The sequence below is a fragment of the Pteropus alecto genome, unplaced genomic scaffold (assembly GCF_000325575.1).
Source record: "Pteropus alecto unplaced genomic scaffold, ASM32557v1 scaffold260, whole genome shotgun sequence".
Taxonomy (NCBI): domain Eukaryota; kingdom Metazoa; phylum Chordata; class Mammalia; order Chiroptera; family Pteropodidae; genus Pteropus; species Pteropus alecto.
In genome coordinates this window covers 246,173-261,274 of record NW_006429595.1, presented here as the reverse complement: position 1 = coordinate 261,274, position 15,102 = coordinate 246,173, and positions in this window count along the sequence as shown.

The following is a 15,102-nucleotide window of genomic DNA, read 5'->3' as shown; positions in this document are numbered from 1 at the left end:
GACATGGGCCGCAACACAGAGTTGAGATATGGTCCAGTCTGGTGAGGGCAAGGAGCACATACATACCCCTCTGAGGATTTTGGAAGGTTGTGAAGCCAGAGAAAGCCATCTTGCTGAGAACTTTGGGAAGTCATCTGTGAGTTGTGGCAGGAGCACCGAATAGAAGTGCAAATGGAAGGCACAGGCATAGGCCTCCTGGGAGAGGGGACAAGTTGTGCTGAGTAGGCTGAGGGGCCTCATGGGAAAGGCCGGCTCATGTGACAGAAAGGGCAGGCCCAGCTGAGTAGATCAGCATGAGCGGGGCTGGAGGCTGGATACTGTTGGGGAGCCAGATGGGACAGGAGTCAGGGAAAGCTCCCCAGGACTAGACTTCAGGGATCAGAACTAACCAGGAGAGACAGTGCACCCAAAGGCCAGAGGCCCCGGGAAGCTGTCATCTCCCTGCTGCCACAGAGAAAACCCTGCCAGAAGGCCCACATCTCTGTCTGGGGTGAGGACCCAACTGGCATGCCTTAGACCCAAGAAGATTTGGGGGTGGCAGGGATTCCCAGGGACAGTGGATGTTTACTCGCAGTAGTCGGGGAGGGAAGGCTATGTGAAGGCTTCCCATGCAGAGGTGGTGTTCTGTTGCAATTCCCCCTAAGCCTGGTGTTTACATGGGGGGTTTACAGAGAATTCAAAGCATATCTTCCTGTTGCTTTGGCAGTGAAGGCATATCAAGTGAGTGTTCAAGGGCTGAAAACACCGCGTTTGCAAAAATAAGAACCAAATGGCTGAGTAATTTCCACCAGAGAAGGACTTATTCTCGCAATTGCACGGTCTATTTAGCATGTTTTCATAAAACCTTTTAACGAATCAGCCCTGAACCCTGTGCCAGGCCCACCCCACCTGTCAGGCTTGCATTTCCTGATGTGTCCAGGTATGACTGCTGGAGAGATTGGATGCAAGTTTCCATCCTGCACAAAGCAGAAGTCCCATGGTCCTTTAGGATGGGCCCTGGGGAGGTGACAGGACCCTGTGCACAGCAGCTATTACACTGTGCTGGTTGCAGATGGAAGTCTCGCCCAAAAGAAACCCAAGGGGAGCGAGGAACAAAACAGCAGGTCAGCTCTGTGACACCACAGGAACACCAAGGGACTCACAGGATGCCTTGGAGGAGGAAGTGCCTAAACCAGAGACTGAAAAGAAAAGGTAGAAGTGGATTGACCAGGAGTGAAGGAAGGCCTTTGGGGAGGAAAGTGTCCTGAGAAAAGCGGGACAAGGTCTGAGGATGGTCTATGGGTTGTATGTAGTTGCCCTAAGAAGACAAGGAACAGTGCTTTCACTTGGAAGAGTCCATTCTGGAAGCAAAAGGTGAGTCATTCAGCCAAGCAGGGCTGTTGCGGGGTATTAAAGGGGTGTGACTTTAGTCTCAGATGAGGAGGAGACATGGAAGGTGTTTCTAAGTCAACCTCATTGATTTACATACCATAAAACTCACTCATTTTGCATGTACAGTTTCATATTTTGACCCTCACCTCAACGGAATATTTCCATCACCCTGGAAATTTCCCTCTTGCCCCTGGGTCTCCACCCTGCCCAATCCCTCAATGGCTTCAGGCAGTCAAGCCTCTGGTTACCACCAGGCCAGCTGCGCCCACTGGAGAACTCTTGCATCAAGTGATGTGGATGTACCACAGTGTTTCCACCTTCACTCATTGAAGGTCATTAGTCTTTTCCCAGATTTTAGTAATTACGAATTAAGTTGATAGGAATATTCCTGTATAAATTTCTGAATGACAATAAATTTTCATTTTCTGGGATAAATGACCAAGAGTGCAATTGCTGGGTCTTCTAGTAATTCTAGTAATAGGTTTAAAAGGATCTACCCAAGTATTTTACTGGGTCGCTGCATCTTTCTATATTCTGACCAGGGATGTGTGAAGGATCCACTTTCTCTGCATCCTCACAGCATTTGGTGTTGTCACGAGTTTTTATTTTAGCTGTTCTGACAGGTATGTAATAATATCATATTTCCCTGCTGGTTAGTGGAGCCGAGCATCTTTTCACAAGATATTTCATGAAATATCTGTTCATGTGTTTTGTCCATTTCTGAATGGAATTGTTTTTTACTGTTAGATTTTTAGAGGTTTTTATATATTGTAGACACTAGTCTTCTGTCATACATGCGGTTTGCAGACATTTTCTTCTAATCTATAGTTATCTTTTCATCCTCTTAATAGAGTCTTTCACCGAAGAGCAAAAGTTTTAATTTTTGATTGATTTTCCTTTTATGGATTATTCTTTTGATATCAAGTCTAAGAACTCTTTGACTAGTTAGATCCTAAAGATTTTCTCCTACATTTTTCCCAAAAGTCGTCGAGTTTTACATTTAAATCTGTGATGCATTTTGAGTTCATTTTTATAAAAGGTGTGAGGTTTAGATAAAGGTTCATTGTTTTGTCTATGTATGTCCAATCGCTCCACCACCATTTGTTGAAAGGCTTTCTATCCTTCTTCCCTTGAATTGTTTCTCCCTTGAATTGTTGGCTGTACTTGGTGGGTCTTTTTCTGGGTTCTCTGTTCTGTCCCATTGATCTCTGTGTCTCTCTCCCATCAATACCACACTGTCTTCTTTGCTGTGGCTGCAAAGGAAGCCTTATTATCAGGAGAGTGACTCTTCCTTCTTCATCCACTTCAAATTCTTTGTCAGAATTGCTTCAGCTACTTTGCATGAGCCTGCTCAGGCTGCTCTAATTAAATACCACAAAGTGGAGGCTTAAACGACAGGAATTTACTCTCTTCCAGTTCTGGAGGCTGAAGTCCAGGATCAAAGTGTCAAGCAGGGTTGTTTCCTTCTGAGGCTGTGAGGAAGAATCTGTTCCAACCTTTTCCCCTTAGCTTATGATGGCTGTCTTCATCTTCACATGTTGCTCTCCCTATAAATGTATCTGTCTCCAAGTTTCCCCTTTTCATGAGGTCACCAGTTATGTTGAATTAGGGCCCACAATAATGACCTCACTTTAACTGATGGCCTCTGTAAAGACCCTGTCTCCAAATAAGGCCACATACTGAGGTAGTGGGGGTTAGGGTGCCAACATAACAATTCATTAATGCTACTCTAAGGCCTATGATTTTTCATATAAATTTTAGAACAAGCTTGTCTACATCTATCCAAAACTCTCTTAGGATTTTGATAGGAATTGCATTAAACCTATAGACCAATTAAGGTATAACTGACTTCTTTACCAGTTGAGTCTTCCAATTCATGAACATGATATGATTCTCCATTTATTTAGGCCACCTTTGATTTCTTTCATCAATACTTTGTAATTGACAGTATTTCAGATCTCATACATGTTTTGTTACACTTGTACATGAGTATTTTATTTTCTCTGGAGTTAGTGTAACTGGTATTGTGTTTTTCATTTCAGTTTTCAAATGTTCATTGTTAGTATGTAGAAATACAATCAACTTTTATATTTTGATCTTTTATCTTTCAAACTTGCTGAACTCACTACTTCTAAGAGTCTGGTTTTTGTTTTGGGTTTTTTTTGTAGATCCTTTCAATTTTCAATTTATCTGCAGATAAGGATGGTTTAATTTCTTCCTTTATCATCTGTGTGCCTTTTTTTTCTTGCTTTATTGCAGTGGCTAGAACTTCCAGTACTATGTTAGATAACAGTGGTGAGAGTGAACACCTTTTCCTTGTTCCCAAACGTAGAAAGAAAGCATTTAGTCCTTCACCGTTATATATGATGCTAGCCGTAGGTTTTTCATAGATGATCTTTAGCAAGTTGGGTGAGTTCTTTCTCTATTCCTGGTTTGCTGAAGTTTTTTTTAAAAATCATGAATGGTTGTTGGATTTTGTCAAATCTTTTTCTACATCAGTTTCATATGATCATATTTTTCTTCTTTGATCTGTTCATGTGGATTTATTGCTTGATTTAAAAATATTGAACCAACTTTGCATTCCTGGAATAAATCCCACTGTAAGTGTAAAATTTTTGTTTTATACTACTGAATTTGCTTTGCTCATATTTTGTTGAGAATTTATGTTTCAAAGTTCATGAGAAATATTAGTCTTCAGTTGACTTTTTTGTACTTTCTCTGTATGGTTTGGTATCAGGGTAACACTGGCCTCATAAAATTAGTTGGGAATTATTTCCACCTCTTGTGTTTCTGGAAAGAGATTACACAGAAACAATACTAATACTTCTTTAAATTTTTGCTAGAATTTTCCAGTAAAATAACTTTGGGCTAAATATTTTTTTCAGAAGTTTTTCAATTACCAATTCAATTTATTTAATGGTTATCTGACTATTCAGCTTGTCTCATTCATCTTAGTTGAGTTTTGGTCATTTGTAATGTTTGAGAAATTCATCTATTCCTTCTACATTATCAAATTTATTATCACAGAATTTACTGCAGTGCTCCCTTATTACCAGCGCTCTAACCCCTGAGCTATAGGGCCTTAGATGCTTATTACATTTTAAATGGCTGCAGAATCTCTTGTGGTACCTCCTGTTTCATTTCTTTCTTGATATTGGTGATTTGGACTTCTCTCTGTTTACCTCAGTCTTGCTAGAAGGTAATCAACTTTACTGATTTTTTTGTTAATTTTCTGTATTATTTTCTGTAGTAGGACAAAGCATTGTTTCTTTGCATTTCAAAAAACATCCCTTTTTCATGCCTTTACTTTCGGTCTTTGTGTGTCTTTCAATCTGAAGTGGGTCCCTTGTAGACATCATATGTAGATTTTGCCGTAGACAGCAAAATCCATAGATTTTGAATAGAATGTGTATTCTGTTGTTGTTTGATGGAGGGCTTTGTGTTCTCCCAGTTGCCGAAAGTGAGACATTAAAGTCCTAAGCATAATTGTGACTTTGTCTATATCTCCTTTTAGTTCTGTTCGTTTTTGTTTCAGGTACTTAGAAGAGCTGTTGTTTAGTACATGAACATTTAGGATTGCTATAACTTCTTGGTGAATTGATGCTTCTATCATTATGTTTTCTCCTGCTTTGTCCTACTACTTTTCCTTGCTCTAAAATCTATTTTATGTCATATTAACATAACCACTTCTCCTTTTTAAAAATTAATGCTTGGAAAGTATATATCTTTTTTCATTCTTTGACTTTTAAACTATGTCATTATGTTTGCAGTGAGTTTTTAAAATAATTTTTTATTTCTTTATTACAGTTGGCATACAATATTATATTAGTTTCAGGTGTACAACACAGTGATTACAAAGTGACCACTCCAATAAATCTAATACCCTCTGACACCGTACATAGTTATTACAATATTATTGACTATATTCCTTATGCTATACTTACATCCCCATGACTATTTTGTAACTACCAATTTATACTTCTTAATCCCTAGCCCTTTTTCACCCACTCACCAATTCCTCTCCCATCTGGCGACTATCAGAATGTTTTTTGTATCAATGTTTATTTCTGTTTTGTTTATTTATTTTGTTTTTTAGATTCCATGTGTAAGTGAAATCATATGGCATTTGTCTTTCTTTGTCTAACTTACTCCACTAAGCACAATACCTTCTAGGTCTATCTATACTATTGCAGATGGCAAGATCTTATTCTTTTTATGGTTGAGTAATATTCCGTGTGTGTGTGTGTGTGTGTATCTCACCTCTTAAATTGCCTCCATATCTTGGCTATCATAAATAATGTTGCAATGAACATATGGATTCACATGCCCCTTTGAAGTAGTGTTTTGGGTTTCTTCAGATAAATACACAGAAGTGGGATTATTGGGTCCTTCTTTGTCTCTTGTTATAGTCTTTGTTTAAAAGTCTGTTTTGTCTGGTATAAGTATTGCTACCCCAGCTTTTTTGTTTCTTTGCATTTCAAAAAACATCCCTTTTTCATGCCTTTACTTTCGGTCTTTGTGTGTCTTTCAATCTGAAGTGGGTCCCTTGTAGACAGCATATGTAAGGGTCTTGTTTTCTTATCTATTCAGCCACTCTATCTCTTGATTGGAGCATTTAATCCATTTACATTTAAAGTAATTATTGATAGATATGTAGTTATTGCCATTTTATTATTCATATTTTTTATTTTTTCTTCTTCTTTTTCCCCTCCTCCTCCTGCTTCCCCTCCTATTCTTCCTCCTCCTTATCCTCCTTCTCCTCTTCCTCCTCCTTCTTCTTCTCCAAGAAGTATCTCTAGCATTTCTCGTAATACTTGCTTGGTGGTGATAAACTCCTTTAGCTTTTTCTTGTCTGGGAAACTCTTTGTGCTTTGATGCTAAATGATAGCTTTGCTGGATAGAGTAATCTTCGTTGTAGGTCCTTGCTTTCGCCACTTTGAATATTTTGTACCAATCCCTTCTGGTCTACAAAGTTTCAGTTGACAAATCTGGCAGTCTTATGGGAGTTCCTTTGTAGGTGATTAACTACTTTTCTCTTGATGCTTCTAAGATTATCTTTGTCTTTAACCTTTGACATTTTAATTATGATGTGTCTTGGTGTGGACATCTTTGGGTTAATTTTGTATGTGACTCTCTGGTTTTCCTGGGCTTGTATGTCTATTTTCTTTACCAGGTTAGGGAAGTTTTTCATTATTATTTCTTCAAATAGGTTTTCAATTCTTTGCTCTCTCTTTTCTCCTTCTGGTACCCCTATGTTGTGAATGTTAGCACACTTGATGTTGTCCCAAGGCCCCTTAAACTATCCTCATTTTTTAAAGTTCTTTTTCCATTTTGCTGTTCTGATGGTGCTTTCCGCTACCTTATCTTCCAAATTACTGCTTCATTTACTCTACTGTTGATTCCATCTAATGTATTCTTCATTTCAGTTATTGTATTCTTTATTTCTAACTGGTTCTTTTTTATGTTTCATATCTCCATATTTGCTTCCTAAGTCTTTGTTAAAGTTCTCATTGAGTTCATCTACTGTTCCTCTAACTTCATTGGGTATCTTTATAATCAGTGTTTTGAATTCTGAATCTGGTAGAATGCTTGCCTTCATTTTGTTGAGTTTTTTTTTTTTCCCCCTGGAGTTTTGTTCTGATTTTTCATTTGAGAATGTATCTTTGTCTCCCCATTTTGGCTGCCTTCTGTGTTTGTTTCTATGTATTAGGTAGGGTTCTTATGTCTCCCCTCTTAGTAGAGTGGCCTTATATAGTAGGTATGGGCCCAATGGCACAGTGTCCCTTGTCACCTGAGCCAGGTGCTTCAGATGTGCCCCTGGCATGAGTTGTGTGTGCTCTACTGTTGTAGCTGAGCCTTGGTTGTTGTTTGCATGTCAGTGGGAGGGACTGACCCTTGGGTTGATTGATTGAAAGAACTGGCCAGTAACTATGGTGGAGAAGCTGTTGTGCAAGGGCTGACCCTATGGAGCAGGATTTGCTTTGGTATGGCTCTGGTGCCTTCTCAGTCTGCCTTTTGGGTGTGTTGTCTGAGGAAACAGCCAGATGGTACTCTAGCACATTTGGCCAGTGAAGCTTGCCACCAGGTGTGCCAGCCCTGTGGCCTTCTGAGAGAGGCTCTGCTGCAGGCCAACTTCTGGGTCTTGCCCAGGGCCACCTGGCATAAGCCATACAGCAATTTGCAGATGGCTGCCACCCGTGCTGGGCTTGGAGTTAACTCTAAAGGCCAAGCCATGAACTGAGGCAGGCTGCCACTAATGCTGGGCTTGGGGCTGCTCAGCAAGAGAGATAGGGCATGAAGAGGCCAGATACTCTTTGTTTGGGTTTTTAGAACATTTGAAAGATTTTTGGAAAGTTTTCAGCATGAACCAAGATAGGTTGTTTGTATGGAAAAGCAACTGGAAGCATCTTGGATGGGCCCTCTGGTTGGGTGGGGTGAGGCTTCAGAGAATCACCATGGCAGAGTAACCAGTGTTAGCCAGGTTGATGGAGACTCTGATATGATGGCCACCTGTGTTTGCATGTTGAAGTGGGGGAGAGCTCAACAAAAGAACATCAGATTCTACCAGCACTTCTGCTGAGGTAAAGCTGCCTCTCCAGCTGTCACCCTGAAGCCAGACAATTCAGTTCCTCCCTATAGGTTCCTGGTGCCTTTCAAGCTACTGCCCCAGCACTGGAGCTCAGAGCAAGTGAGTCCATCAGCAAGTTCACGTGCAGGCTCCTTAAGAAGAATGCCTGGGACTCCATCTACCTTTTGTCTCGATCAACCCCAATCTCTGCTGGTTTTCACAGACAGTGGTTGTGGGGACTTCTCTTCCCAGCAGTGGTGCTGTGGGCTGAGAAGCCTGGTTCAGTGTTAGGACCTCTCACTCCTCTGGGGGGACCTCTGCAGCCAAGATATACCTCCTAATTTTTAACCACCAAACGTGAGTTGGGGACCGGCCCCTTTCTGTGACTCCACCACTCCTGTCAGTCTTGAGGTGGCTTCTTCTGTAGGTCCTTAGTTGTAGGACTCTGTTCAGCTTTATTTTAGGCAATTCTCAGTGATGGTTGTTCTGTAGTTTAGTTGTAATTTTGATGTGGTTGTGAGAAGAGACAAGCACACCATTTAACTACTCCACAATCTTGACTGGAAATTCTGCAGTGTGTTTCTTGATGACAGCTTATAATGGGAATATATTTTTAAATCCACTCTTTCAATCTTTCTTTTAATTGATATATTTATATTATTTACATTTAAAGCAATTATGGAGATTTTAAGGCTTAGGTCTTAAATATGATTAAAGAAACTCTTGATATAAAGAGATTACTTCTATTTTTACTTATTTAATTTTTTTCTTTTTCTTTCTTTCTTTCTTTTTTTTTAACCTATTCTGATATTCTTCTTGTCTTTTGGAAGTTCTCAGTTTTCTTCTGTTATCATTTTATTTATGTTGGAGAGCTTCCTTTAGTAATTTTTAAAAGTAGGTGCACTAGCAACAAATTCTCTTACTGCTCGATTGTCTGAAAGCTTAGTTTTTTATTTCCCTTTCAGTCACAAAGGATAGTTTGCTGAATATAGGATGTGAGGTTGACAGTCCTTTTCTTTCATCACTTGAAATCATAGTGTTAATTCTGAATTCCATGGTTTCAGATGAAGAATCTGCTGTCACTAAAATTGGTGATTTTCGGATGTGATGTACCATTTCTGACTTCTTAAAAAGATTTTTGTCTTTATGTTTCCAAGTTTAACTCTGATGTGTCATTGTTGGTGTGAATTTCATTGTTTTTGGGTTTGTTTGTTTGTTTTTGAATTTGCTCAGTTTCTTGAATCTGCAGGTTTATGTCTTTCATATGGCTTGCTTTTTAAAATTATCTTATCAGAAACATAAAAAGCAAAATATTTTTATTTTGATGAAGTTCAGTTTGTCAATTTTTAATTTTGTTTTATTCTTTTTTGTTCATTCTAAGAAATCTTTGCCTACACAAGTTCATGAAGATTTTCTCCTATGTCTTCTCTCAGAAGATGTAGTTTTAGCTTTTGCATTAAGATCTTTGATCCCTTTAACTTTAATTTTTGTGTATAAATGAAGTAAGGGCAATGCTCTTTTTTTTCTTGGGCATATACTGGTTTTCTAGCACAAATTGTTGAAGACTTTTCTTCCTATATTGAATTCATGTACATTTGAATTAATTTCTGGAAACTCCATCCAGTTCCATTTTCTATATCTACTACATTGTTTTTTGTTTATTCGGCTTAATAACAAGTCTTTATAATAATGTCAAATCTTGAAACTAACCACTGTAAGTCCAAATTTGTTTTTTAAAAAAATAGTTTGTTTTGAATGTTCTAGGTCCTTTACATTTCCATGTTAATTTCTACCAAAAAGCTTGCTAAGACTGGAATTTCAGTAAATGTATAGATTGGTTCGGGGGAAGTTGCCATCTTAAAAACATTAATTCTTTTAATCGATAAACACAGTTTACCTCTCCATTTATTTAAGTCTTTAATTTCTCTCAGCAGTTGTGATTTTTAGTCTATGTTCTTGCAAATAGTTTTATTAAACTTATTCTTAAGATTTTTTTTATATTTTATGTTATTGTGATAAGTATTTCTTTATAATTTCATATTTCAGCTGTTCATTGCAAGCCTATAAAAATACAATTGATTTTTTAATACTGATCTTGTATTCTGTGACCTTGATAAACTGGTCTTTGCCAATCTGTCATCTTACCATCTTTTTCTCTTTCTCTCCTCTTTGGTCATAGCACATAAAACTGATATGTGCTCTGGGTGTTTGCTCAAATCAGTTCCAGTATCTCTTTTGTAGAATCCTTAGAAATTTTTATGTGTACAATAATGCCATCTGTGAATGTCATCTAATTTATAGGCCTTTTGTTCTTCTTTCTAGCCTTATTGCACTGGCTAAGTACACTATTGAATAGAAGTGTTAAAAGTGGCTATCCTTACCTTGATTCTGTTCTGGAGGGAAAGTATCTAGTCTTCTCACAGTTATATAACTAGATGCTTTTTATCAGATTGAAGACATTTTCTTCTACTCCCAGTTTCCTGAAAGTTTTTGTCTTGAATGGGTGCTCAATTTTATCAAACGATTGGTTTATTATTTTTTTAGTTTATTGAAATTATCATATGGTTTTCTTCTTTACTTAATATAGTGAATTAGATTCATTGATTGATTTGAGAATATTAAACCAACCTTGCCTTCCTGAAATAAATCCCACTTAAATATGATGTTTTCTTTTATCTTGCTGGATTTGATTGCTCATATTTTTATGGAGATTCTTATGTTTTATTCAAAAGGTATATAGGTTTATAATTTTCTTTGTAACTTCTTTGTAATATCTTTAGTTTGATATCAGGGTAATGCTGGGCTCATAAAATGAGATAAGAAGTGTTGCCTCATCCTATATTTTTTTAAAAAGAGTTTATATATCTTCATAAAATATTTGCTAGAATTCACCAGTAAAGCTATCTGGGCCTGGAATTTTTTGTGTGGGGGAAGATTTTTCCATTATGAATTTATTTATTTATTTTTAATACACAGAAAACTAATCAGATTTTCTATTTCTTCTTGCATCAGTTTTAGTTATTTGTATCTATTAAGGAATTTATCTGTGTTACCTAAGTGGTCAAACCTATTTGCATGAAGTTGATCATAATACTCTTCATTATTCTTTTAATGTCTGCAGAATCTTTAGTAATGACCACTCTTCCATTTGTGATACTGAGAAATTTTATCTTCTCTATTTTTTTCTATTTTTCTTAGCTAGAGGTTTATCAATGTTATTAATCTTTTCAAAGAACCAATTCTTGTGTTCATTGATTTACTCTATTGTTTTTCTACTTCATTGATTTTTAAAATGTGGTTATTTAAATTTAAAGCTAAAGTAATTAAAATTAAATAAAATTAAGAATTCAGAACTCAGTCACGCTAGCCACATTTCAAAGTGCTCAGTTGCACTATATGAACATTTTCATTTTGGAAAACAGTTCCATTGAATGTCTTTGTCCTGAGATATGGTAGGTCTGTTTCTCAATTGGTCCCATCTCTCTTAGCTAGGCATTTTCTCTAAGCTTCATAGGAAGGCCAAGAGGCTCTTGAATCCATTCAACTCTCTTGATGATCTGGCCTTGGACTCAGTTCAGAATTTATGGCCACATCCCTAATTCCTGCTCCCTCTGCTTCCTCTCAGCCCTGACTGCCTATTCCCTACCTCTCCTTCAAAAGGAATCTTCTACCACAACCATTTACCCTCGCACCACCTGCTCAAATCACAATGCCTCCATTACCTGGGGTCCCCTAGGACTTCCCAGAAGATTTATCTCCTCCATAAGTCTGAATTGTGATTTTAGATGGACCACTGAGGACCATCTAAAAACACCACTTAGTGTTGCTTGGTTTCAGTCACCCACTGGTCTGCGTACTAGCTTCTCTTGCTCCTGGTTTATGGCCTAACCCCTATAGCCAAGGAAAACCTCCTCTCCAGGCCCCATGGAGCCACTCAGGAATGGAGGTTCCAGATCTCTGAAGGCAGCTGGGTTTTGGGCAAGATAGAGTTTCTGGGAGAGCATGAGCTCTCCATCGGGGCATGCGGGTTAGCGGTCTGATGGCATTTGTCTGGAATGGGCTTAGAGCTGTGGCAGGGGAATCCAGAGTCTTGTACCCTGCCATTTGGGCTTCCAGATGCCCCAGGCCTGCTGGGACAGGTCAGCCCAGCCCACCGCAGAGGGAGCGGCCAGCCCTACTCTCTGCTGGCCTAGCCTTGCCCCTGACCCCTTGTCCATCAGCCTTTGGCCATGAATCAGCAGCAATCTCATGAGAGGAAACAGTGATAACCTCAGGGCCCAGAAGGGCCTCTTGGATGCTAGTCCGTCCTAATCCACCCTGCAGGGCAGGTGTCAACATAACCTCTTCACTCCTGCCCCCACATGCACAGCCCAGGGATCCCAGCCCCTGCTCCACACATGCTTTGTATTCTCTTCCTGGAGCTGGAGCCTCCTTTCTCACATCCCCCTTCCGCTGTTGTGTTGGGAGCACCCCCTCTTCTCAAGGTCCCTGCTTGTGCCTTCCCTCTCCTCCTGTCCTCTTCCCCCTCAGAGGTCCCTGGTCCTTCAGTTTCCTTATTCTCTTACTACCCATCAGTCACTGGCACCCTTGTCTCCTCAAAGCCGGGAACTCCTCATGGCCTCAGCGCCTGGCATAGGATTGGGTAGAGACTGTCCTGAGGAGTCTTATGCGCTGGGATGTGTCCATTTGACCACCCAGAGGATGCCCTGATGGGGCTGCAGGAGTTGAGGCAAAAGAGAATGGAAGGTCTGGAATGTGGGGATCCCATAGGCAGTTAGTTATTAAGGAACCACAGAAGGTAGCTGAGCTGAAGAATGACCAGAGGGGATAGTGTTTTGGGCTAAAGTTGGGGACCATGAGGAGGAAAATCAGAATGACAGAGATAAAGCAGAGGTGGTATAGGAGGTCCTAAGGAGAAAAGGCTGGAGGGATCCCAGGGAGAGGAGGCTTGGGGGTTGCCAGCAGGTCACTGAGCTCTGACAAAGCCATACTGAGTCAGTCTAGGGGTGTGGGGAGAAGGACAGGAGAGAAGGATTCCCAAGGACCTAGGAGTAAGGGTTTGGAGCATCTGAGTGGATGTGGCCATGGGGCACCTTGGGGGAGGGTGCAGAGCTCTGGGGGTTCTGGAAGACTACATGGTGGGGGAGGGGGAGAGCTAAGCCCAGAAGATGTCTGTCTGTATTTGGGGAGAAAAGGAGGAGGGTTGAGTAAATGAAGAGGGTGCCCTCCTCCCGGAGCAAAGAATGAAATGGAGCATCAGGTCCATTCACCAGCCTGCAGAATTCTTCGGAGAGTATAGCACCTCCATTCAAGGAGCACACAGGATTTCATAGATTGGAAACATATCCTAAAGTCACAGTAAAATAAAATACAAATTAGGACTGAGTCTAGAGCAGAAAAGGCGAAAACAACAAAAAAAATTACCCCAGAAAGTGTGCTTATTCGCATCTGTCAAGAGCCCCATACAATACCTTCTCAAGGAACCTCCACTCCACACAGCTTCTGGAAAGCCTGGGAAGAACAGAGTGAAGATGTTGATAAACTTCAGCAAAGCTGAAAACATGGCCACCAGGAGAAACCCACCAACAACTGTCTGTGTGACACAGGCCACAAACACCTGGATGGAGGAGAAACTCTGGGACCCAGCTCTCAGCCATGAATTACAGCATATCTCAGAGGACCAGAGTTAGGTCCTTTAAAAAATAAAGAACAAAGAAATAGGACTGTGTTTTTCTCCAGATTTACAGGTGAAATAAATGACTTTTTGAGCAAAGATACTGATACCAATATACATCGTAGGGGCCCATTTGTGAGCCCAGCACTCGTTTATCCCTGTGATCCTGTGGGTGCCCTGAAAGTAAGATGACTGTCACCATGGTACAGCTCTGAGTGGTGGCGTGCCTGCCAGCTGGGGGTGCAGAGCAGCAAGACCCCTGATGGCCATCATGGGCAAAGTCATGCAGTTTTCTTAAACTCTAACAGAAGTAAATCCAAAAAAGAAGGAAGAAAGTATAAATGTGGGACAATAACAGATCAAAGCTTACTCTACAGAATATATGGAGAATTGTTATCCATTGATATAATATTCTCTTTGACAAGCAGAAAAGGTATTATTGGTGTACACATACACATGAGGTATCATTGATTATAGACAACATTCCAAAAAATTCTCAAAACTCTTCAGGGTAAAAAGATACATGTAACAACTTCAAGGCAGCTTTACATTCACTAAATCAACCAAACTGCATGGAAATGATAAGCCTCAGTGCTGGCCTGCTGACCTCATATTGGGAGTGTTGCGACTCTGTCAGCACCGGATCCACTCAATCAGACAGCCAGAGACAGTATGTGATGCTCAGATCTGGTCTGTGCCAGGCCCATGGATCCTGTTCTCATGACCACTACAAGGCCAGAGTGGTGTCTCCATTTTACTGAAAGGAAGTTGAGGCCCACAGGGGCAGGGCCCCTCTCTGCTCCTTCCTACCATCTCCAGTACATCCGCTGTTTGGTAAATGCCGTTTGTGGGAGGCAAGGAGGGATTGCAATCTTGAAATAACACTGGCTGGAGTGTGGCCCAGGCTGCTGGGCCAGCAGGCGGACAATTAATTATAAGGATCCCACTTTGAGCCAGCGAAGACCCGGCCAGGCTGTATGTTTACATGCACACTCGTCTGTTTGGGGCCTGCAAATCCATGTCAGATGTTAATGGAACAGCATCATTTTTCTGCTGAGGTGGCATCCCCAGGGATGTTTGGATGAGGCGGCCGGCAGGACTCAGCCTGGGAAAGGCAGGTGGGTGGCTAAGGAGGGAAGCAATTTGTTAGGCCTCTCGACAGACTGGCCTGGACTTCCCTCCTGCCATTATTCCTCTTCGGCCTGGTCACTCCACCCAGCTTCTCTCTGTCCACTGGGTTCTGGAGATGCAAAATTGAGTTGTGAAAAGTAAGGATCCACTCCAAAATATGAGGAGACTGCAAACTGGAAGTGAGTAATGTTTTATTGAACATCGATAAAACCAGACACATGTTGAGGGGAGCAGCCTCACACTCGAGCACTGCTGAGGCTGGGCTGTGTCCTGCTGTGACTGGCCTTCCATGTGGGCAGTCCTCTGCAGGCTATGGCAGAGAAGACGTGGGGCAGATCGGGTGGGGAGAAGCTACCCC